Raw genomic sequence first — 23,174 nt, forward strand, 5'->3', positions numbered from 1 at the left:
ATTTTCATTTTTTGACCAAAACGACAGGACCGGAGCTGATAAAAAATGTTGATATGGATGTTATTTTTTTTCTGACTGCGATTTCAAAACCATGCACCAGAATTCACTTCTTTAAACTCAGTAATGCATTTTGGATGTGTACCTAGAGTTTAAAGCAGAAAAACAGGAACTTTTAGAATTTTCATTTTTTGACCAAAACGACAGGACCGGAGCTGATAAAAATGTTGATATGGATGTTATTTTTTTTCTGACTGCGATTTCAAAACCATGCACCAGAATTCACTTCTTTAAACTCAGTAATGCATTTTGGATGTGTACCTAGAGTTTAAAGCAGAAAACAGGAACTTTTAGAATTTTCATTTTTTGACCAAAACGACAGGACCGGAGCTGATAAAAATGTTGATATGGATGTTATTTTTTTTCTGACTGCGATTTCAAAACCATGCACCAGAATTCACTTCTTTCAACTCAGTAATGCATTTTGGATGTGTACCTAGAGTTTGAAGCAGAAAAACAGGAACTTTTAGAATTTTAATTTTTTGACCAAAACGACAGGACCGGAGCTGATAAAAATGTTGATATGGATGTTATTTTTTTTCTGACTGCGATTTCAAAACCATGCACCAGAATCAACTTCTTTCAACTCAGTAATGCATTTTGGATGTGTACCTAGAGTTTAAAGCAGAAAAACAGGAACTTTTAGAATTTTCATTTTTTGACCAAAACGACAGGACCGGAGCTGATGAAAATGTTGATATGGATGTTATTTTTTTTCTGACTGCGATTTCAAAACCATGCACCAGAATTCACTTCTTTCAACTCAGTAATGCATTTTGGATGTGTACCTAGAGTTTAAAGCAGAAAAACAGGAACTTTTAGAATTTTCATTTTTTGACCAAAACGACAGGACCGGAGCTGATAAAAATGTTGATATGGATGTTATTTTTTTTCTGACTGCGATTTCAAAACCATGCACCAGAATTCACTTCTTTAAACTCAGTAATGCATTTTGGATGTGTACCTAGAGTTTAAAGCAGAAAAACAGGAACTTTTAGAATTTTCATTTTTTGACCAAAACGACAGGACCGGAGCTGATAAAATTTTTGATATGGATGTTATTTTTTTTCTGACTGCGATTTCAAAACCATGCACCAGAATTCACTTCTTTCAACTCAGTAATGCATTTTGGATGTGTACCTAGAGTTTAAAGCAGAAAAACAGGAACTTTTAGAATTTTCATTTGTTGACCAAAACGACAGGACCGGAGCTGATAAAAATGTCTATATGGATGTTATTTTTTTTCTGACTGCGATTTCAAAACCATGCACCAGAATTCACTTCTTTAAACTCAGTAATGCATTTTGGATGTGTACCTAGAGTTTAAAGCAGAAAAACAGGAACTTTTAGAATTTTCATTTTTTGACCAAAACGACAGGACCGGAGCTGATAAAAATGTTGATATGGATGTTATTTTTTTTCAGACTGCGATTTCAAAACCATGCACCAGAATTCACTTCTTTCAACTCAGTAATGCATTTTGGATGTGTACCTAGAGTTTAAAGCAGAAAAACAGGAACTTTTAGAATTTTCATTTTTTGACCAAAACGACAGGACCGGAGCTGATAAAATTTTTGATATGGATGTTATTTTTTTTCTGACTGCGATTTCAAAACCATGCACCAGAATTCACTTCTTTCAACTCAGTAATGCATTTTGGATGTGTACCTAGAGTTTAAAGCAGAAAAACAGGAACTTTTAGAATTTTCATTTGTTGACCAAAACGACAGGACCGGAGCTGATAAAAATGTTGATATAGATGTTATTTTTTTTCTGACTGCGATTTCAAAACCATGCACCAGAATTCACTTCTTTCAACTCAGTAATGCATTTTGGATGTGTACCTAGAGTTTAAAGCAGAAAAACAGGAACTTTTAGAATTTTCATTTTTTGACCAAAACGACAGGACCGGAGCTGATAAAAATGTTGATATGGATGTTATTTTTTTTCAGACTGCGATTTCAAAACCATGCACCAGAATTCACTTCTTTCAACTCAGTAATGCATTTTGGATGTGTACCTAGAGTTTAAAGCAGAAAAACAGGAACTTTTAGAATTTTCATTTTTTGACCAAAACGACAGGTCCGGAGCTGATAAAAATGTTGATATTGATGTAATTTTTTTTCTGACTGCGGTTTCAAAACCATGCACCAGAATCAACTTCTTTCAACTCAGTAATGCATTTTGGATGTGTACCTAGAGTTTAAAGCATAAAAACAGGAACTTTTAGAATTTTCATTTTTTGACCAAAACGACAGGTCCGGAGCTGATAAAAATGTTGATATTGATGTAATTTTTTTTATGACTGCGGTTTCAAAACTATGCACCAGAATCAACTTCTTTCAACTCAGTAATGCATTTTGGATGTGTACCTAGAGTTTAAAGCAGAAAAACAGGAACTTTTAGAATTTTCATTTTTTGACCAAAACGACAGGACCGGAGCTGATAAAAATGTTGATATGGATGTTATTTTTTTTCAGACTGCGATTTCAAAACCATGCACCAGAATTCACTTCTTTCAACTCAGTAATGCATTTTGGATGTGTACCTAGAGTTTAAAGCAGAAAAACAGGAACTTTTAGAATTTTCATTTTTTGACCAAAACGACAGGTCCGGAGCTGATAAAAATGTTGATATTGATGTAATTTTTTTTCTGACTGCGGTTTCAAAACCATGCACCAGAATCAACTTCTTTCAACTCAGTAATGCATTTTGGATGTGTACCTAGAGTTTAAAGCAGAAAAACAGGAACTTTTAGAATTTTCATTTTTTGACCAAAACGACAGGTCCGGAGCTGATAAAAATGTTGATATTGATGTAATTTTTTTTATGACTGCGGTTTCAAAACTATGCACCAGAATCAACTTCTTTCAACTCAGTAATGCATTTTGGATGTGTACCTAGAGTTTAAAGCAGAAAAACAGGAACTTTTAGAATTTTCATTTTTTGACCAAAACGACAGGACCGGAGCTGATAAAAATGTTGATATGGATGTTATTTTTTTTCTGACTGTGATTTCAAAACCCTGCACCAGAATTCACTTCTTTCAACTCAGTAATGCATTTTGGATGTGTACCTAGAGTTTAAAGCAGAAAAACAGGAACTTTTAGAATTTTCATTTTTTGACCAAAACGACAGGACCGGAGCTGATTAAAATGTTGATATGATTGTTATTTTTTTTCTGACTGCGATTTCAAAACCATGCACCAGAATTCACTTCTTTCAACTCAGTAATTTGTGTACCTAGAGTTTAAAGCAGAAAAACAGGAACTTTTAGAATTTTCATTTTTTGACCAAAACGACAGGACCGGAGCTGAAAAAATGTTGATATGGATGTTATTTATTTTCTGACTGCGATTTCAAAACCATGCACCAGAATTCACTTCTTTAAACTCAGTAATGCATTTTGGATGTGTACCTAGAGTTTAAAGCAGAAAAACAGGAACTTTTAGAATTTTCATTTTTTGACCAAAACGACAGGACCGGAGCTGATAAAAATGTTGATATGGATGTTATTTTTTTCTGACTGCGATTTCAAAACCATGCACCAGAATTCACTTCTTTCAACTCAGTAATGCATTTTGGATGTGTACCTAGAGTTTAAAGCAGAAAAACAGGAACTTTTAGAATTTTCATTTTTTGACCAAAACGACAGGACCGGACCTGATAAAAATGTTGATATGGATGTTATTTTTTTTTCTTACTGCGATTTCAAAACCATGCACCAGAATCAACTTCTTTCAACTCAGTAATGCATTTTGGATGTGTACCTAGAGTTTAAAGCAGAAAAACAGGAACTTTTAGAATTTTCATTTTTTGACCAAAACGACAGGACCGGAGCTGATAAAAATGTTGATATGGATGTTATTTTTTTTCTGACTGCGATTTCAAAACCATGCACCAGAATTCACTTCTTTCAACTCAGTAATGCATTTTGGATGTGTACCTAGAGTTTAAAGCAGAAAAACAGGAACTTTTAGAATTTTCATTTTTTGACCAAAACGACAGGACCGGAGCTGATAAAAATGTTGATATGGATGTTATTTTTTTTCAGACTGCGATTTCAAAACCATGCACCAGAATTCACTTCTTTCAACTCAGTAATGCATTTTGGATGTGTACCTAGAGTTTAAAGCAGAAAAACAGGAACTTTTAGAATTTTCATTTTTTGACCAAAACGACAGGTCCGGAGCTGATAAAAATGTTGATATTGATGTAATTTTTTTTCTGACTGCGGTTTCAAAACCATGCACCAGAATCAACTTCTTTCAACTCAGTAATGCATTTTGGATGTGTACCTAGAGTTTAAAGCAGAAAAACAGGAACTTTTAGAATTTTCATTTTTTGACCAAAACGACAGGTCCGGAGCTGATAAAAATGTTGATATTGATGTAATTTTTTTTATGACTGCGGTTTCAAAACTATGCACCAGAATCAACTTCTTTCAACTCAGTAATGCATTTTGGATGTGTACCTAGAGTTTAAAGCAGAAAAACAGGAACTTTTAGAATTTTCATTTTTTGACCAAAACGACAGGACCGGAGCTGATAAAAATGTTGATATGGATGTTATTTTTTTTCTGACTGTGATTTCAAAACCCTGCACCAGAATTCACTTCTTTCAACTCAGTAATGCATTTTGGATGTGTACCTAGAGTTTAAAGCAGAAAAACAGGAACTTTTAGAATTTTCATTTTTTGACCAAAACGACAGGACCGGAGCTGATTAAAATGTTGATATGATTGTTATTTTTTTTCTGACTGCGATTTCAAAACCATGCACCAGAATTCACTTCTTTCAACTCAGTAATTTGTGTACCTAGAGTTTAAAGCAGAAAAACAGGAACTTTTAGAATTTTCATTTTTTGACCAAAACGACAGGACCGGAGCTGAAAAAATGTTGATATGGATGTTATTTATTTTCTGACTGCGATTTCAAAACCATGCACCAGAATTCACTTCTTTAAACTCAGTAATGCATTTTGGATGTGTACCTAGAGTTTAAAGCAGAAAAACAGGAACTTTTAGAATTTTCATTTTTTGACCAAAACGACAGGACCGGACCTGATAAAAATGTTGATATGGATGTTATTTTTTTTTCTTACTGCGATTTCAAAACCATGCACCAGAATCAACTTCTTTCAACTCAGTAATGCATTTTGGATGTGTACCTAGAGTTTAAAGCAGAAAAACAGGAACTTTTAGAATTTTCATTTTTTGACCAAAACGACAGGACCGGAGCTGATAAAAATGTTGATATGGATGTTATTTTTTTTCTGACTGCGATTTCAAAACCATGCACCAGAATTCACTTCTTTCAACTCAGTAATGCATTTTGGATGTGTACCTAGAGTTTAAAGCAGAAAAACAGGAACTTTTAGAATTTTCATTTTTTGACCAAAACGACAGGACCGGAGCTGATAAAAATGTTGATATGGATGTTATTTTTTTTCTGACTGCGATTTCAAAACCATGCACCAGAATTCACTTCTTTCAACTCAGTAATGCATTTTGGATGTGTACCTAGAGTTTAAAGCAATAAAACAGGAACTTTTAGAATTTTCATTTTTTGACCAAAACGACAGGACCGGAGCTGATAAAAATGTTGATATGGATGTTATTTTTTTTCTGACTGCAATTTGAAAACCATGCACCAGAATTCACTTTTTTAAACTCAGTAATGCATTTTGGATGTGTACCAAGAGTTAAAAGCAGAAAAACAGGAACTTTTAGAATTTTCATTTTTTGACCAAAACGACAGAACCGGAGCTGATAAAAATGTTGATATGGATGTTATTTTTTTTCTGACTGCGATTTGAAAACCATGCACCAGAATTCACTTTTTTAAACTCAGTAATGCATTTTGGATGTGTACCTAGAGTTTAAAGCAGAAAAACAGGAACTTTTAGAATTTTCATTTTTTGACCAAAACGACAGGACCGGAGCTGATAAAAATGTTGATATGGATGTTATTTTTTTTCTGACTGCGATTTCAAAACCATGCACCAGAATTAACTTCTTTCAACTCAGTAATGCATTTTGGATGTGTACCTAGAGTTTAAAGCAGAAAAACAGGAACTTTTAGAATTTTCATTTGTTGACCAAAACGACAGGACCGGACCTGATAAAAATGTTGATATGGATGTTATTTTTTTTCTGACTGCGATTTCAAAACCATGCACCAGAATTCACTTCTTTCAACTCAGTAATGCATTTTGGATGTGTACCTAGAGTTTAAAGCAGAAAAACAGGAACTTTTAGAATTTTCATTTTTTGACCAAAACGACAGGACCGGAGCTGATGAAAATGTTAATATGGATGTTATTTTTTTTCTGACTGCGATTTCAAAACCATGCACCAGAATTCACTTCTTTCAACTCAGTAATGCATTTTGGATGTGTACCTAGAGTTTAAAGCAGAAAAACAGGAACTTTTAGAATTTTCATTTTTTGACCAAAACGACAGGACCGGAGCTGATAAAAATGTTGATATGGATGTTATTTTTTTTCTGACTGCGATTTCAAAACCATGCACCAGAATTCACTTCTTTAAACTCAGTAATGCATTTTGGATGTGTACCTAGAGTTTAAAGCAGAAAAACAGGAACTTTTAGAATTTTCATTTTTTGACCAAAACGACAGGACCGGAGCTGATAAAAATGTTGATATGGATGTTATTTTTTTTCTGACTGCGATTTCAAAACCATGCACCAGAATTAACTTCTTTCAACTCAGTAATGCATTTTGGATGTGTACCTAGAGTTTAAAGCAGAAAAACAGGAACTTTTAGAATTTTCATTTGTTGACCAAAACGACAGGACCGGACCTGATAAAAATGTTGATATGGATGTTATTTTTTTCTGACTGCGATTTCAAAACCATGCACCAGAATTCACTTCTTTCAACTCAGTAATGCATTTTGGATGTGTACCTAGAGTTTAAAGCAGAAAAACAGGAACTTTTAGAATTTTCATTTTTTGACCAAAACGACAGGACCGGAGCTGATAAAAATGTTGATATGGATGTTATTTTTTTTCTGACTGCGATTTCAAAACCATGCACCAGAATTCACTTCTTTAAACTCAGTAATGCATTTTGGATGTGTACCTAGAGTTTAAAGCAGAAAAACAGGAACTTTTAGAATTTTCATTTTTTGACCAAAACGACAGGACCGGAGCTGATAAAAATGTTGATATGGATGTTATTTTTTTTCTGACTGCGATTTCAAAACCATGCACCAGAATTCACTTCTTTCAACTCAGTAATGCATTTTGGATGTGTACCTAGAGTTTAAAGCAGAAAAACAGGAACTTTTAGAATTTTCATTTTTTGACCAAAACGACAGGTCCGGAGCTGATAAAAATGTTGATATTGATGTAATTTTTTTTCTGACTGCGGTTTCAAAACCATGCACCAGAATCAACTTCTTTCAACTCAGTAATGCATTTTGGATGTGTACCTAGAGTTTAAAGCAGAAAAACAGGAACTTTTAGAATTTTCATTTTTTGACCAAAACGACAGGTCCGGAGCTGATAAAAATGTTGATATTGATGTAATTTTTTTTATGACTGCGGTTTCAAAACTATGCACCAGAATCAACTTCTTTCAACTCAGTAATGCATTTTGGATGTGTACCTAGAGTTTAAAGCAGAAAAACAGGAACTTTTAGAATTTTCATTTTTTGACCAAAACGACAGGACCGGAGCTGATAAAAATGTTGATATGGATGTTATTTTTTTTCTGACTGTGATTTCAAAACCCTGCACCAGAATTCACTTCTTTCAACTCAGTAATGCATTTTGGATGTGTACCTAGAGTTTAAAGCAGAAAAACAGGAACTTTTAGAATTTTCATTTTTTGACCAAAACGACAGGACCGGAGCTGATTAAAATGTTGATATGATTGTTATTTTTTTTCTGACTGCGATTTCAAAACCATGCACCAGAATTCACTTCTTTCAACTCAGTAATTTGTGTACCTAGAGTTTAAAGCAGAAAAACAGGAACTTTTAGAATTTTCATTTTTTGACCAAAACGACAGGACCGGAGCTGAAAAAATGTTGATATGGATGTTATTTATTTTCTGACTGCGATTTCAAAACCATGCACCAGAATTCACTTCTTTAAACTCAGTAATGCATTTTGGATGTGTACCTAGAGTTTAAAGCAGAAAAACAGGAACTTTTAGAATTTTCATTTTTTGACCAAAACGACAGGACCGGAGCTGATAAAAATGTTGATATGGATGTTATTTTTTTTCTGACTGCGATTTCAAAACCATGCACCAGAATTCACTTCTTTCAACTCAGTAATGCATTTTGGATGTGTACCTAGAGTTTAAAGCAGAAAAACAGGAACTTTTAGAATTTTCATTTTTTGACCAAAACGACAGGACCGGACCTGATAAAAATGTTGATATGGATGTTATTTTTTTTTCTTACTGCGATTTCAAAACCATGCACCAGAATCAACTTCTTTCAACTCAGTAATGCATTTTGGATGTGTACCTAGAGTTTAAAGCAGAAAAACAGGAACTTTTAGAATTTTCATTTTTTGACCAAAACGACAGGACCGGAGCTGATAAAAATGTTGATATGGATGTTATTTTTTTTCTGACTGCGATTTCAAAACCATGCACCAGAATTCACTTCTTTCAACTCAGTAATGCATTTTGGATGTGTACCTAGAGTTTAAAGCAGAAAAACAGGAACTTTTAGAATTTTCATTTTTTGACCAAAACGACAGGACCGGAGCTGATAAAAATGTTGATATGGATGTTATTTTTTTTCTGACTGCGATTTCAAAACCATGCACCAGAATTCACTTCTTTCAACTCAGTAATGCATTTTGGATGTGTACCTAGAGTTTAAAGCAATAAAACAGGAACTTTTAGAATTTTCATTTTTTGACCAAAACGACAGGACCGGAGCTGATAAAAATGTTGATATGGATGTTATTTTTTTTCTGACTGCAATTTGAAAACCATGCACCAGAATTCACTTTTTTAAACTCAGTAATGCATTTTGGATGTGTACCTAGAGTTAAAAGCAGAAAAACAGGAACTTTTAGAATTTTCATTTTTTGACCAAAACGACAGAACCGGAGCTGATAAAAATGTTGATATGGATGTTATTTTTTTTCTGACTGCGATTTGAAAACCATGCACCAGAATTCACTTTTTTAAACTCAGTAATGCATTTTGGATGTGTACCTAGAGTTTAAAGCAGAAAAACAGGAACTTTTAGAATTTTCATTTTTTGACCAAAACGACAGGACCGGAGCTGATAAAAATGTTGATATGGATGTTATTTTTTTTCTGACTGCGATTTCAAAACCATGCACCAGAATTAACTTCTTTCAACTCAGTAATGCATTTTGGATGTGTACCTAGAGTTTAAAGCAGAAAAACAGGAACTTTTAGAATTTTCATTTGTTGACCAAAACGACAGGACCGGACCTGATAAAAATGTTGATATGGATGTTATTTTTTTTCTGACTGCGATTTCAAAACCATGCACCAGAATTCACTTCTTTCAACTCAGTAATGCATTTTGGATGTGTACCTAGAGTTTAAAGCAGAAAAACAGGAACTTTTAGAATTTTCATTTTTTGACCAAAACGACAGGACCGGAGCTGATGAAAATGTTAATATGGATGTTATTTTTTTTCTGACTGCGATTTCAAAACCATGCACCAGAATTCACTTCTTTCAACTCAGTAATGCATTTTGGATGTGTACCTAGAGTTTAAAGCAGAAAAACAGGAACTTTTAGAATTTTCATTTTTTGACCAAAACGACAGGACCGGAGCTGATAAAAATGTTGATATGGATGTTATTTTTTTTCTGACTGCGATTTCAAAACCATGCACCAGAATTCACTTCTTTAAACTCAGTAATGCATTTTGGATGTGTACCTAGAGTTTAAAGCAGAAAAACAGGAACTTTTAGAATTTTCATTTTTTGACCAAAACGACAGGACCGGAGCTGATAAAAATGTTGATATGGATGTTATTTTTTTTCTGACTGCGATTTCAAAACCATGCACCAGAATTAACTTCTTTCAACTCAGTAATGCATTTTGGATGTGTACCTAGAGTTTAAAGCAGAAAAACAGGAACTTTTAGAATTTTCATTTGTTGACCAAAACGACAGGACTGGACCTGATAAAAATGTTGATATGGATGTTATTTTTTTTCTGACTGCGATTTCAAAACCATGCACCAGAATTCACTTCTTTCAACTCAGTAATGCATTTTGGATGTGTACCTAGAGTTTAAAGCAGAAAAACAGGAACTTTTAGAATTTTCATTTTTTGACCAAAACGACAGGACCGGAGCTGATGAAAATGTTGATATGGATGTTATTTTTTTTCTGACTGCGATTTCAAAACCATGCACCAGAATTCACTTCTTTCAACTCAGTAATGCATTTTGGATGTGTACCTAGAGTTTAAAGCAGAAAAACAGGAACTTTTAGAATTTTCATTTTTTGACCAAAACGACAGGACCGGAGCTGATAAAAATGTTGATATGGATGTTATTTTTTTTCTGACTGCGATTTCAAAACCATGCACCAGAATTCACTTCTTTAAACTCAGTAATGCATTTTGGATGTGTACCTAGAGTTTAAAGCAGAAAAACAGGAACTTTTAGAATTTTCATTTTTTGACCAAAACGACAGGACCGGAGCTGATAAAAATGTTGATATGGATGTTATTTTTTTTCTGACTGCGATTTCAAAACCATGCACCAGAATTCACTTCTTTTAACTCAGTAATGCATTTTGGATGTGTACCTAGAGTTTAAAGCAGAAAAACAGGAACTTGTAGAATTTTCATTTGTTGACCAAAACGACAGGACCGGAGCTGATAAAAATGTCTATATGGATGTTATTTTTTTTCTGACTGCGATTTCAAAACCAAAACGACAGGACCGGAGCTGATAAAAATGTTGATATGGATGTTATTTTTTTTCTGACTGCGATTTCAAAACCATGCACCAGAATTCACTTCTTTCAACTCAGTAATGCATTTTGGATGTGTACCTAGAGTTTAAAGCAGAAAAACAGGAACTTTTAGAATTTTCATTTGTTGACCAAAACTACAGGACCGGAGCTGATAAAAATGTTGATATGGATGTTATTTTTTTTCTGACTGCGATTTCAAAACCATGCACCAGAATTCACTTCTTTAAACTCAGTAATGCATTTTGGATGTGTACCTAGAGTTTAAAGCAGAAAAACAGGAACTTTTAGAATTTTCATTTTTTGACCAAAACGACAGGACCGGAGCTGATAAAAATGTTGATATGGATGTTATTTTTTTTCTGACTGCGATTTCAAAACCATGCACCAGAATTCACTTCTTTCAACTCAGTAATGCATTTTGGATGTGTACCTAGAGTTTAAAGCAGAAAAACAGGAACTTTTAGAATTTTCATTTGTTGACCAAAAGGACAGGACCGGAGCTGATAAAAATGTCTATATGGATGTTATTTTTTTTCTGACTGCGATTTCAAAACCATGCACCAGAATTCACTTCTTTAAACTCAGTAATGCATTTTGGATGTGTACCTAGAGTTTAAAGCAGAAAAACAGGAACTTTTAGAATTTTCATTTGTTGACCAAAACGACAGGACCGGAGCTGATAAAAATGTTGATATGGATGTTATTTTTTTTCTGACTGCGATTTCAAAACCATGCACCAGAATTCACTTCTTTCAACTCAGTAATGCATTTTGGATGTGTACCTAGAGTTTAAAGCAGAAAAACAGGAACTTTTAGAATTTTCATTTTTTGACCAAAACGACAGGACCGGAGTTGATAAAAATGTTGATATGGATGTTATTTTTTTTCTGACTGCGATTTCAAAACCATGCACCAGAATTCACTTCTTTAAACTCAGTAATGCATTTTGGATGTGTACCTAGAGTTTAAAGCAGAAAAACAGGAACTTTTAGAATTTTCATTTGTTGACCAAAACGACAGGACCGGAGCTGATAAAAATGTTGATATGGATGTTATTTTTTTTCTGACTGCGATTTCAAAACCATGCACCAGAATTCACTTCTTTCAACTCAGTAATGCATTTTGGATGTGTACCTAGAGTTTAAAGCAGAAAAACAGGAACTTTTAGAATTTTCATTTTTTGACCAAAACGACAGGTCCGGAGCTGATAAAAATGTTGATATTGATGTAATTTTTTTTCTGACTGCGGTTTCAAAACCATGCACCAGAATCAACTTCTTTCAACTCAGTAATGCATTTTGGATGTGTACCTAGAGTTTAAAGCAGAAAAACAGGAACTTTTAGAATTTTCATTTTTTGACCAAAACGACAGGACCGGAGCTGATAAAAATGTTGATATGGATGTTATTTTTTTTCTGACTGCGATTTCAAAACCATGCACCAGAATTCACTTCTTTCAACTCAGTAATGCATTTTGGATGTGTACCTAGAGTTTAAAGCAGAAAAACAGGAACTTTTAGAATTTTCATTTTTTGACCAAAACGACAGGACCGTAGCTGATAAAAAATGTTGATATGGATGTTATTTTTTTTCTGACTGCGATTTCAAAACCATGCACCAGAATTCACTTCTTTAAACTCAGTAATGCATTTTGGATGTGTACCTAGAGTTTAAAGCAGAAAAACAGGAACTTTTAGAATTTTCATTTTTTGACCAAAACGACAGGACCGGAGCTGATAAAAATGTTGATATGGATGTTATTTTTTTTCTGACTGCGATTTCAAAACCATGCACCAGAATTCACTTCTTTAAACTCAGTAATGCATTTTGGATGTGTACCTAGAGTTTAAAGCAGAAAACAGGAACTTTTAGAATTTTCAGTTTTTGACCAAAACGACAGGACCGGAGCTGATAAAAATGTTGATATGGATGTTATTTTTTTTCTGACTGCGATTTCAAAACCATGCACCAGAATTCACTTCTTTCAACTCAGTAATGCATTTTGGATGTGTACCTAGAGTTTGAAGCAGAAAAACAGGAACTTTTAGAATTTTCATTTTTTGACCAAAACGACAGGACCGGAGCTGATAAAAATGTTGATATGGATGTTATTTTTTTTCTGACTGCGATTTCAAAACCATGCACCAGAATCAACTTCTTTCAACTCAGTAATGCATTTTGGATGTGTACCTAGAGTTTAAAGCAGAAAAACAGGAACTTTTAGAATTTTCATTTTTTGACCAAAACGACAGGACCGGAGCTGATAAAAATGTTGATATGGATGTTATTTTTTTTCTGACTGCGATTTCAAAACCATGCACCAGAATTCACTTCTTTCAACTCAGTAATGCATTTTGGATGTGTACCTAGAGTTTAAAGCAGAAAAACAGGAACTTTTAGAATTTTCATTTTTTGACCAAAACGACAGGACCGGAGCTGATAAAAAATGTTGATATGGATGTTATTTTTTTTCTGACTGCGATTTCAAAACCATGCACCAGAATTCACTTCTTTAAACTCAGTAATGCATTTTGGATGTGTACCTAGAGTTTAAAGCAGAAAAACAGGAACTTTTAGAATTTTCATTTTTTGACCAAAACGACAGGACCGGAGCTGATAAAAATGTTGATATGGATGTTATTTTTTTTCTGACTGCGATTTCAAAACCATGCACCAGAATTCACTTCTTTAAACTCAGTAATGCATTTTGGATGTGTACCTAGAGTTTAAAGCAGAAAACAGGAACTTTTAGAATTTTCAGTTTTTGACCAAAACGACAGGACCGGAGCTGATAAAAATGTTGATATGGATGTTATTTTTTTTCTGACTGCGATTTCAAAACCATGCACCAGAATTCACTTCTTTCAACTCAGTAATGCATTTTGGATGTGTACCTAGAGTTTGAAGCAGAAAAACAGGAACTTTTAGAATTTTCATTTTTTGACCAAAACGACAGGACCGGAGCTGATAAAAATGTTGATATGGATGTTATTTTTTTTCTGACTGCGATTTCAAAACCATGCACCAGAATCAACTTCTTTCAACTCAGTAATGCATTTTGGATGTGTACCTAGAGTTTAAAGCAGAAAAACAGGAACTTTTAGAATTTTCATTTTTTGACCAAAACGACAGGACCGGAGCTGATAAAAATGTCTATATGGATGTTATTTTTTTTCTGACTGCGATTTCAAAACCAAAACGACAGGACCGGAGCTGATAAAAATGTTGATATGGATGTTATTTTTTTTCTGACTGCGATTTCAAAACCATGCACCAGAATTCACTTCTTTCAACTCAGTAATGCATTTTGGATGTGTACCTAGAGTTTAAAGCAGAAAAACAGGAACTTTTAGAATTTTCATTTGTTGACCAAAACGACAGGACCGGAGCTGATAAAAATGTTGATATGGATGTTATTTTTTTTCTGACTGCGATTTCAAAACCATGCACCAGAATTCACTTCTTTAAACTCAGTAATGCATTTTGGATGTGTACCTAGAGTTTAAAGCAGAAAAACAGGAACTTTTAGAATTTTCATTTTTTGACCAAAACGACAGGACCGGAGCTGATAAAAATGTTGATATGGATGTTATTTTTTTTCTGACTGCGATTTCAAAACCATGCACCAGAATTCACTTCTTTCAACTCAGTAATGCATTTTGGATGTGTACCTAGAGTTTAAAGCAGAAAAACAGGAACTTTTAGAATTTTCATTTGTTGACCAAAACGACAGGACCGGAGCTGATAAAAATGTCTATATGGATGTTATTTTTTTTCTGACTGCGATTTCAAAACCATGCACCAGAATTCACTTCTTTAAACTCAGTAATGCATTTTGGATGTGTACCTAGAGTTTAAAGCAGAAAAACAGGAACTTTTAGAATTTTCATTTGTTGACCAAAACGACAGGACCGGAGCTGATAAAAATGTTGATATGGATGTTATTTTTTTTCTGACTGCGATTTCAAAACCATGCACCAGAATTCACTTCTTTCAACTCAGTAATGCATTTTGGATGTGTACCTAGAGTTTAAAGCAGAAAAACAGGAACTTTTAGAATTTTCATTTTTTGACCAAAACGACAGGACCGGAGCTGATAAAAATGTTGATATGGATGTTATTTTTTTTCTGACTGCGATTTCAAAACCATGCACCAGAATTCACTTCTTTAAACTCAGTAATGCATTTTGGATGTGTACCTAGAGTTTAAAGCAGAAAAACAGGAACTTTTAGAATTTTCATTTGTTGACCAAAACGACAGGACCGGAGCTGATAAAAATGTTGATATGGATGTTATTTTTTTTCTGACTGCGATTTCAAAACCATGCACCAGAATTCACTTCTTTCAACTCAGTAATGCATTTTGGATGTGTACCTAGAGTTTAAAGCAGAAAACAGGAACTTTTAGAATTTTCAGTTTTTGACCAAAACGACAGGACCGGAGCTGATAAAAATGTTGATATGGATGTTATTTTTTTTCTGACTGCGATTTCAAAACCATGCACCAGAATTCACTTCTTTCAACTCAGTAATGCATTTTGGATGTGTACCTAGAGTTTGAAGCAGAAAAACAGGAACTTTTAGAATTTTCATTTTTTGACCAAAACGACAGGACCGGAGCTGATAAAAATGTTGATATGGATGTTATTTTTTTTCTGACTGCGATTTCAAAACCATGCACCAGAATCAACTTCTTTCAACTCAGTAATGCATTTTGGATGTGTACCTAGAGTTTAAAGCAGAAAAACAGGAACTTTTAGAATTTTCATTTTTTGACCAAAACGACAGGACCGGAGCTGATAAAAATGTTGATATGGATGTTATTTTTTTTCTGACTGCGATTTCAAAACCATGCACCAGAATTCACTTCTTTCAACTCAGTAATGCATTTTGGATGTGTACCTAGAGTTTAAAGCAGAAAAACAGGAACTTTTAAAATTTTCATTTTTTGACCAAAACGACAGGACCGGAGCTGATAAAAAATGTTGATATGGATGTTATTTTTTTTCTGACTGCGATTTCAAAACCATGCACCAGAATTCACTTCTTTAAACTCAGTAATGCATTTTGGATGTGTACCTAGAGTTTAAAGCAGAAAAACAGGAACTTTTAGAATTTTCATTTTTTGACCAAAACGACAGGACCGGAGCTGATAAAAATGTTGATATGGATGTTATTTTTTTTCTGACTGCGATTTCAAAACCATGCACCAGAATTCACTTCTTTAAACTCAGTAATGCATTTTGGATGTGTACCTAGAGTTTAAAGCAGAAAACAGGAACTTTTAGAATTTTCAGTTTTTGACCAAAACGACAGGACCGGAGCTGATAAAAATGTTGATATGGATGTTATTTTTTTTCTGACTGCGATTTCAAAACCATGCACCAGAATTCACTTCTTTCAACTCAGTAATGCATTTTGGATGTGTACCTAGAGTTTGAAGCAGAAAAACAGGAACTTTTAGAATTTTCATTTTTTGACCAAAACGACAGGACCGGAGCTGATAAAAATGTTGATATGGATGTTATTTTTTTTCTGACTGCGATTTCAAAACCATGCACCAGAATCAACTTCTTTCAACTCAGTAATGCATTTTGGATGTGTACCTAGAGTTTAAAGCAGAAAAACAGGAACTTTTAGAATTTTCATTTTTTGACCAAAACGACAGGACCGGAGCTGATAAAAATGTCTATATGGATGTTATTTTTTTTCTGACTGCGATTTCAAAACCAAAACGACATGACCGGAGCTGATAAAAATGTTGATATGGATGTTATTTTTTTTCTGACTGCGATTTCAAAACCATGCACCAGAATTCACTTCTTTAAACTCAGTAATGCATTTTGGATGTGTACCTAGAGTTTAAAGCAGAAAAACAGGAACTTTTAGAATTTTCATTTGTTGACCAAAACGACAGGACCGGAGCTGATAAAAATGTTGATATGGATGTTATTTTTTTTCTGACTGCGATTTCAAAACCATGCACCAGAATTCACTTCTTTCAACTCAGTAATGCATTTTGGATGTGTACCTAGAGTTTAAAGCAGAAAACAGGAACTTTTAGAATTTTCAGTTTTTGACCAAAACGACAGGACCGGAGCTGATAAAAATGTTGATATGGATGTTATTTTTTTTCTGACTGCGATTTCAAAACCATGCACCAGAATTCACTTCTTTCAACTCAGTAATGCATTTTGGATGTGTACCTAGAGTTTGAAGCAGAAAAACAGGAACTTTTAGAATTTTCATTTTTTGACCAAAACGACAGGACCGGAGCTGATAAAAATGTTGATATGGATGTTATTTTTTTTCTGACTGCGATTTCAAAACCATGCACCAGAATCAACTTCTTTCAACTCAGTAATGCATTTTGGATGTGTACCTAGAGTTTAAAGCAGAAAAACAGGAACTTTTAGAATTTTCATTTTTTGACCAAAACGACAGGACCGGAGCTGATAAAAATGTTGATATGGATGTTATTTTTTTTCTGACTGCGATTTCAAAACCATGCACCAGAATTCACTTCTTTCAACTCAGTAATGCATTTTGGATGTGTACCTAGAGTTTAAAGCAGAAAAACAGGAACTTTTAGAATTTTCATTTTTTGACCAAAACGACAGGACCGGAGCTGATAAAAAATGTTGATATGGATGTTATTTTTTTTCTGACTGCGATTTCAAAACCATGCACCAGAATTCACTTCTTTAAACTCAGTAATGCATTTTGGATGTGTACCTAGAGTTTAAAGCAGAAAAACAGGAACTTTTAGAATTTTCAGTTTTTGACCAAAACGACAGGACCGGAGCTGATAAAAATGTTGATATGGATGTTATTTTTTTTCTGACTGCGATTTCAAAACCATGCACCAGAATTCACTTCTTTCAACTCAGTAATGCATTTTGGATGTGTACCTAGAGTTTGAAGCAGAAAAACAGGAACTTTTAGAATTTTCATTTTTTGACCAAAACGACAGGACCGGAGCTGATAAAAATGTTGATATGGATGTTATTTTTTTTCTGACTGCGATTTCAAAACCATGCACCAGAATCAACTTCTTTCAACTCAGTAATGCATTTTGGATGTGTACCTAGAGTTTAAAGCAGAAAAACAGGAACTTTTAGAATTTTCATTTTTTGACCAAAACGACAGGACCGGAGCTGATAAAAATGTCTATATGGATGTTATTTTTTTTCTGACTGCGATTTCAAAACCAAAACGACATGACCGGAGCTGATAAAAATGTTGATATGGATGTTATTTTTTTTCTGACTGCGATTTCAAAACCATGCACCAGAATTCACTTCTTTCAACTCAGTAATGCATTTTGGATGTGTACCTAGAGTTTAAAGCAGAAAAACAGGAACTTTTAGAATTTTCATTTGTTGACCAAAACGACAGGACCGGAGCTGATAAAAATGTTGATATGGATGTTATTTTTTTTCTGACTGCGATTTCAAAACCATGCACCAGAATTCACTTCTTTAAACTCAGTAATGCATTTTGGATGTGTACCTAGAGTTTAAAGCAGAAAAACAGGAACTTTTAGAATTTTCATTTTTTGACCAAAACGACAGGACCGGAGCTGATAAAAATGTTGATATGGATGTTATTTTTTTTCTGACTGCGATTTCAAAACCATGCACCAGAATTCACTTCTTTCAACTCAGTAATGCATTTTGGATGTGTACCTAGAGTTTAAAGCAGAAAAACAGGAACTTTTAGAATTTTCATTTGTTGACCAAAACGACAGGACCGGAGCTGATAAAAATGTCTATATGGATGTTATTTTTTTTCTGACTGCGATTTCAAAACCATGCACCAGAATTCACTTCTTTAAACTCAGTAATGCATTTTGGATGTGTACCTAGAGTTTAAAGCAGAAAAACAGGAACTTTTAGAATTTTCATTTGTTGACCAAAACGACAGGACCGGAGCTGATAAAAATGTTGATATGGATGTTATTTTTTTTCTGACTGCGATTTCAAAACCATGCACCAGAATTCACTTCTTTCAACTCAGTAATGCATTTTGGATGTGTACCTAGAGTTTAAAGCAGAAAAACAGGAACTTTTAGAATTTTCATTTTTTGACCAAAACGACAGGACCGGAGCTGATAAAAATGTTGATATGGATGTTATTTTTTTTCTGACTGCGATTTCAAAACCATGCACCAGAATTCACTTCTTTAAACTCAGTAATGCATTTTGGATGTGTACCTAGAGTTTAAAGCAGAAAAACAGGAACTTTTAGAATTTTCATTTGTTGACCAAAACGACAGGACCGGAGCTGATAAAAATGTTGATATGGATGTTATTTTTTTTCTGACTGCGATTTCAAAACCATGCACCAGAATTCACTTCTTTCAACTCAGTAATGCATTTTGGATGTGTACCTAGAGTTTAAAGCAGAAAAACAGGAACTTTTAGAATTTTCATTTTTTGACCAAAACGACAGGACCGGAGCTGATAAAAATGTTGATATGGATGTTATTTTTTTTCTGACTGCGATTTCAAAACCATGCACCAGAATTCACTTCTTTCAACTCAGTAATGCATTTTGGATGTGTACCTAGAGTTTAAAGCAGAAAAACAGGAACTTTTAGAATTTTCATTTTTTGACCAAAACGACAGGACCGTAGCTGATAAAAAATGTTGATATGGATGTTATTTTTTTTCTGACTGCGATTTCAAAACCATGCACCAGAATTCACTTCTTTAAACTCAGTAATGCATTTTGGATGTGTACCTAGAGTTTAAAGCAGAAAAACAGGAACTTTTAGAATTTTCATTTTTTGACCAAAACGACAGGACCGGAGCTGATAAAAATGTTGATATGGATGTTATTTTTTTTCTGACTGCGATTTCAAAACCATGCACCAGAATTCACTTCTTTAAACTCAGTAATGCATTTTGGATGTGTACCTAGAGTTTAAAGCAGAAAACAGGAACTTTTAGAATTTTCAGTTTTTGACCAAAACGACAGGAACGGAGCTGATAAAAATGTTGATATGGATGTTATTTTTTTTCTGACTGCGATTTCAAAACCATGCACCAGAATTCACTTCTTTCAACTCAGTAATGCATTTTGGATGTGTACCTAGAGTTTAAAGCAGAAAAACAGGAACTTTTAGAATTTTCATTTTTTGACCAAAACGACAGGACCGGAGCTGATAAAAATGTTGATATGGATGTTATTTTTTTTCTGACTGCGATTTCAAAACCATGCACCAGAATTCACTTCTTTAAACTCAGTAATGCATTTTGGATGTGTACCTAGAGTTTAAAGCAGAAAAACAGGAACTTTTAGAATTTTCATTTGTTGACCAAAACGACAGGACCGGAGCTGATAAAAATGTTGATATGGATGTTATTTTTTTTCTGACTGCGATTTCAAAACCATGCACCAGAATTCACTTCTTTCAACTCAGTAATGCATTTTGGATGTGTACCTAGAGTTTAAAGCAGAAAAACAGGAACTTTTAGAATTTTCATTTTTTGACCAAAACGACAGGACCGGAGCTGATAAAAATGTTGATATGGATGTTATTTTTTTTCTGACTGCGATTTCAAAACCATGCACCAGAATTCACTTCTTTCAACTCAGTAATGCATTTTGGATGTGTACCTAGAGTTTAAAGCAGAAAAACAGGAACTTTTAGAATTTTCATTTTTTGACCAAAACGACAGGACCGTAGCTGATAAAAAATGTTGATATGGATGTTATTTTTTTTCTGACTGCGATTTCAAAACCATGCACCAGAATTCACTTCTTTAAACTCAGTAATGCATTTTGGATGTGTACCTAGAGTTTAAAGCAGAAAAACAGGAACTTTTAGAATTTTCATTTTTTGACCAAAACGACAGGACCGGAGCTGATAAAAATGTTGATATGGATGTTATTTTTTTTCTGACTGCGATTTCAAAACCATGCACCAGAATTCACTTCTTTAAACTCAGTAATGCATTTTGGATGTGTACCTAGAGTTTAAAGCAGAAAACAGGAACTTTTAGAATTTTCAGTTTTTGACCAAAACGACAGGACCGGAGCTGATAAAAATGTTGATATTGATGTAATTTTTTTTCTGACTGCGGTTTCAAAACCATGCACCAGAATCAACTTCTTTCAACTCAGTAATGCATTTTGGATGTGTACCTAGAGTTTAAAGCAGAAAAACAGGAACTTTTAGAATTTTCATTTTTTGACCAAAACGACAGGACCGGAGCTGATAAAAATGTTGATATGGATGTTATTTTTTTTCTGACTGCGATTTCAAAACCATGCACCAGAATTCACTTCTTTCAACTCAGTAATGCATTTTGGATGTGTACCTAGAGTTTAAAGCAGAAAAACAGGAACTTTTAGAATTTTCATTTTTTGACCAAAACGACAGGACCGTAGCTGATAAAAAATGTTGATATGGATGTTATTTTTTTTCTGACTGCGATTTCAAAACCATGCACCAGAATTCACTTCTTTTAACTCAGTAATGCATTTTGGATGTGTAGCTAGAGTTTAAAGCAGAAAAACAGGAACTTTTAGAATTTTCATTTTTTGACCAAAACGACAGGACCGGAGCTGATAAAAATGTTGATATGGATGTTATTTTTTTTCTGACTGCGATTTCAAAACCATGCACCAGAATTCACTTCTTTAAACTCAGTAATGCATTTTGGATGTGTACCTAGAGTTTAAAGCAGAAAACAGGAACTTTTAGAATTTTCAGTTTTTGACCAAAACGACAGGACCGGAGCTGATAAAAATGTTGATATGGATGTTATTTTTTTTCTGACTGCGATTTCAAAACCATGCACCAGAATTCACTTCTTTCAACTCAGTAATGCATTTTGGATGTGTACCTAGAGTTTGAAGCAGAAAAACAGGAACTTTTAGAATTTTCATTTTTTGACCAAAACGACAGGACCGGAGCTGATAAAAATGTTGATATGGATGTTATTTTTTTTCTGACTGCGATTTCAAAACCATGCACCAGAATCAACTTCTTTCAACTCAGTAATGCATTTTGGATGTGTACCTAGAGTTTAAAGCAGAAAAACAGGAACTTTTAGAATTTTCATTTTTTGACCAAAACGACAGGACCGGAGCTGATAAAAATGTTGATATGGATGTTATTTTTTTTCTGACTGCGATTTCAAAACCATGCACCAGAATTCACTTCTTTCAACTCAGTAATGCATTTTGGATGTGTACCTAGAGTTTAAAGCAGAAAAACAGGAACTTTTAGAATTTTCATTTTTTGACCAAAACGACAGGACCGGAGCTGATAAAAAATGTTGATATGGATGTTATTTTTTTTCTGACTGCGATTTCAAAACCATGCACCAGAATTCACTTCTTTAAACTCAGTAATGCATTTTGGATGTGTACCTAGAGTTTAAAGCAGAAAAACAGGAACTTTTAGAATTTTCATTTTTTGACCAAAACGACAGGACCGGAGCTGATAAAAATGTTGATATGGATGTTATTTTTTTTCTGACTGCGATTTCAAAACCATGCACCAGAATTCACTTCTTTAAACTCAGTAATGCATTTTGGATGTGTACCTAGAGTTTAAAGCAGAAAACAGGAACTTTTAGAATTTTCAGTTTTTGACCAAAACGACAGGACCGGAGCTGATAAAAATGTTGATATGGATGTTATTTTTTTTCTGACTGCGATTTCAAAACCATGCACCAGAATTCACTTCTTTCAACTCAGTAATGCATTTTGGATGTGTACCTAGAGTTTGAAGCAGAAAAACAGGAACTTTTAGAATTTTCATTTTTTGACCAAAACGACAGGACCGGAGCTGATAAAAATGTTGATATGGATGTTATTTTTTTTCTGACTGCGATTTCAAAACCATGCACCAGAATCAACTTCTTTCAACTCAGTAATGCATTTTGGATGTGTACCTAGAGTTTAAAGCAGAAAAACAGGAACGTTTAGAATTTTCATTTTTTGACCAAAACGACAGGACCGGAGCTGATAAAAATGTTGATATGGATGTTATTTTTTTTCTGACTGCGATTTCAAAACCATGCACCAGAATTCACTTCTTTAAACTCAGTAATGCATTTTGGATGTGTACCTAGAGTTTAAAGCAGAAAAACAGGAACTTTTAGAATTTTCATTTTTTGACCAAAACGACAGGACCG

The sequence above is a fragment of the Crinia signifera genome, chromosome 11, assembly GCF_055691185.1.
Source record: "Crinia signifera chromosome 11, ASM5569118v1, whole genome shotgun sequence".
NCBI classification, from domain to species: Eukaryota; Metazoa; Chordata; class Amphibia; order Anura; family Myobatrachidae; genus Crinia; species Crinia signifera.